Source organism: Jaculus jaculus, chromosome 6 (genome assembly GCF_020740685.1).
Source record: "Jaculus jaculus isolate mJacJac1 chromosome 6, mJacJac1.mat.Y.cur, whole genome shotgun sequence".
Taxonomy (NCBI): domain Eukaryota; kingdom Metazoa; phylum Chordata; class Mammalia; order Rodentia; family Dipodidae; genus Jaculus; species Jaculus jaculus.
The window spans coordinates 47,808,597-47,812,523 of record NC_059107.1 but is presented as its reverse complement, the minus strand read 5'-3'; the positions used below and the strand labels follow the sequence as shown (position 1 = coordinate 47,812,523).

Sequence of the window (3,927 nt, the reverse complement as noted above, 5' to 3'; positions counted from 1 at the left end):
CCCATTCTGTAGGTCGCCTCTTTTCTTTGTTCACAGTGTTCTTTGCCATACAAAAATCTTTGTAATTTCATGAGGTCCCAGTGGTCAATCTGTGGTTTCATTGCCTGAACAATTGGGGTTATATTCAGAAAGTCTTTGCCAAGACCAAAATGTAGAAGGGTTTCCCCTAATTTTTCTCTAGCAGTTTCAGAGTTTCAGAGTTTCAGTTCTGATGTTAAGGTCTTTAATCCATTGGACTTATTTCTTGTCCAGAGAGAGAGAGAGAGAGAGAGGGGGGGGGGGGGGGAGAGAGAGAGAGAGAGAGAGAGAGAGAGAGAGAGAGAGAGAGAGAGAAGAATCTATTTTCATCCTTCTACACATACATATCCAGTTTCACAGCACCATTTGCTGAAGAGGCTGTCTTTTCTCCAATGAGTATTTTTGGCAATTTTGTCAAATATCAGGTGGCTATAGCTACCCAGACTTACATTTGGGTCCTCTATTCTGTTCCATTAATCCAGATGTCTGCTTTTGTGCCAGTACAATGCTGTTTTTGTTACTATGGCTCTGTAGTATAGGTTAAAATCAGGTATAGTGATACCATCAGCCTTACTTTTGTTTTTCAGTGTTGTTTTAGACATTTGAGATTTTTTTGTGCTTCCAAATGAATATGTGGATTGTTTTTTTCTATTTCTGTGAAGAATACCCTTGGAATTTTGATGGGGATTGCATTAACTGTTTAGATTGCATTTGATAATATTGCCATTTTCACAACATTGATTTTTCTGATCCAAGAATAAGGGATGTCTTTCCATTTTCTAGTGTTTTCTGCAATTTCTCACTTGAGTGTTTTAAAGTTTTCATTGTAGTGATCCTTCACTTCCTTGGTTAGATTTATTCCAAGGGACTTTATTTTTATTTATTTTTTGATGTAATTGTGAATAGGAGTGATTCTCTGTGTGTTTGTTGTTAGCATATACGAAGGCTACTGATTTCTGTGTGTTTATTTTGTGTCCTGCTACATGGCTATAGGTGTTTATCAGCTCCAACAATTTGCTGGTTGAGTCTTTAGGTCCTTTATGCATAGAATCATGTCATCTGCAAATAATGATAACTTGATCTCTTCCTTTCCAATTTGTATCCCTTTTATGTGCATTTCCTGCCTTATTGCTATGGCTAAGACTTCCAGTAATATATTAAATAAAAGTGGGCACAGTGGACACCCTTGCCTCTGATATTAGTGGAAAAGCTTCTAGTTTGTCCCCATTTAATAATATGTTGGATGTAGGCTTGTCATAAATGGCCTTTATTATGTTTAGATACGTTCCTTTTATTCTCAGTCTCTGTAGGACTTTTATCATGAAGGGAAGTTGGATAAAATCCAAATCTTTAGAAATACTTTTGTTTGTGGGCATTTTTGAGAATAGATGCTCAGTCTAGGGCTGGAGAGATGACTCAGTGTTTAAGGCCCTTGGCAGCAAGGACTAACAACACAGGTTCAATTCCCCAGTACCCATGTAAACCCAGATGCACAAAGTGGTGCATTCATATGGGGTTTTATTTGCAGAGCCCAGGTGCCCTAGTGTGCCCACTCTTTCTATCTCTCTTCTCTCTATCTCATTCTTTGCTTGCAAATAAATAAATAAAAATTTAAAAACAAGAAATGCTCAGTCTTTACTTTCTACTTAAGCATCCTTTCCTATTGAGATTACTTTACCTCAGAGGTTATGGCTTAGTTTTTAGTATTTCTATTTTTATATGTATTTATTTAGTGGTTTTTTGAGGTAGGGTCTCACTCTAACCCAGGCTGTCCTGGAATTCACTATGTAGTCTCAGGATTGCCTCAAATGCACGGCTATCCTCCTGCCTCTGACTCCTGAGTGCTGGGATTAAAGGCGTGCACCACCACACCCAGCTTTAGTCACCTCCTCATGATACACATTAGTGCATGTTTAGGTTCTATTACTTCTTTTCCTGATATATGAGAATTAGTTTCTCCTGCAATCTTATTTAAAACATATAATTATAAGTCATTGTTTGGAGAAGGCAATGTTATTTACAGTCTTACAAAAGTCATTACCATTGGTGGTGTTGGGGAGACAGCAAAGTAGATTCAGCTGTCAGGCTACAGTACCAACTCAAATTCCAGACTTCACATAAAATGTCAAAGTCTGAATGTTGGGGAACCATTTTAATCCCAGCACATTTTCACTGTTACTTGCAGTGAGATGGGAAGCAGACACAAAAGAATTTCCCAGAAGCTCATGGAGAGCCCAGGAACCACAGAGTAAAATCCAAGGTGAGAAAGCCTGGCTCACATGAGGGGGAAAGGCAGAACACTGACCTGAAAGTTGTCCCCTGACCTCCACATCCACACCTTGATACATGTATGCCAACATCCACACCAGAATATGCTCCACACAAATATAGATAATGATAATAATAAAATAATGCTGTCATTGTTTTAGTTAATCAGACATCCTTCATGACATTAGTTCTTTCTCCTGCTTTGGAGTTTTGGGTTGAGAGTTAAGTGGGTAGAGTGAATATACTACAGGAATACTCTCTTGCATTAATGAAGTTCTAGTATCATGCTGAGTTGGTTGGATCTAATTCCTGTAGTATATATGCCATGTTTAATAAAAGAAAATGTCCAAACCCAGTTTCCTTGCTCCTTTCTTTCTCTAAAGGGTATTTTGTAAATTGTAGCCTTTATACTCCACAGTTCCCCAGTGGCCTGCTGTTGTGATCACACTTCCCCACAGTGTATAATGGTTCCCAAAGGCAGCTTAAACAGTAGGAAAGTACAATGAATGAACTAGAAGGAATGAAAATGCCCCTAGATCCATTGCTCACTTTTTGTTCTTTCTTTCTTTTTTTCTTTCTTCTTTTTTCAGTATGTGTGGTTGAGGTATAACATCTAGGAGAGGGAGGGGATACAGGGTTCTTCTTGTCAGCACAATAAAATTTAGAGGACAGAAAATTTGATAGAACTAAGGAAACTTTATTTAAGAGAAAAATAACATCTGTTGGGATGGGAGGGTCCCCAAAGCTGGAGGTCCAAAGAGTGGCCTTAGGCTTACTTTTTTTCTTCCAAAACTATGGAACACTTCATGAATTTGCATGTCATCCTTGTGCAGGAGCCATGCTCATCTTCTCTGTAACATTCCAATTCTAGCATATGTGCTGCCAAAGTGAGCTTAGGCTTATGTTCCTTGTTTTTGTCTTCAATCCAGCATCTAAGGATCTCTGCTCCACTTTATTGAAGTCCTTTCTTTGTTTTATCAGTTGGCCCACAGCCCTGATTGGTTCTCTCATCCCCAGCCCTAAGTGTATTGATGTGTCTCCTAATAAAGTGTCAGGAGAGGACAGGCCATGAGCTCATGCTTATGTCTGTGTTGCTTAACTACATGGCCTGACACTGGTCTTTGTATTGTCCCTGACTGCCTATTTCTTCTATCTGCCCTCAGAAGATTGTATAGGTATTCAAAGCAGCAGCAGCCACAGACTGGCATCCCAGCTTCCCAACACTTAAACAGACTCACAGACAGACTGAGCAAGCCAAATAACTTCATTAAGGAGCACACTTTGTACCTGATTTGCAGATATCCCTCTGGTACTGTTTTTGGATAAATTGCAGCCACCTTTGAGATGTCTTTATAGTTTCATTCTTTAAAAATATGAATCTTACTTAGCAAACAGTAAGAACATTTATATGTTATTTCTGAATGAGTTTTGTATTAGTTCACTTAATCTCTTGTAGCTGAGAGAAAAGCAACTTAAAGCAGAGAGTTTATTTTGGCTCACAAGATGATGGTACAATTTATCATGGTGGGGAAGTCTTGGGAGTAGGAGCTCGAACCAGCTTGCCACATAGTAGCCATACTCAGAGTAGAAAGAGGTGAATGCTGATGCTCAGTTTTCTTTTTCCATTATATTCCATTCAGG

General features: G+C 38.8%; 1 non-coding gene across 1 annotated transcript; it reads right to left on the bottom strand.

The window, feature by feature from the left end:
* Positions 1-3,074: 3,074 nt before the first annotated feature.
* LOC123461833 lies at positions 3,075-3,179 on the bottom strand. The gene has a single exon (XR_006637898.1). It is a non-coding gene; the product is annotated as a U6 spliceosomal RNA (small nuclear RNA).
* Positions 3,180-3,927: the final 748 nt, after the last annotated feature.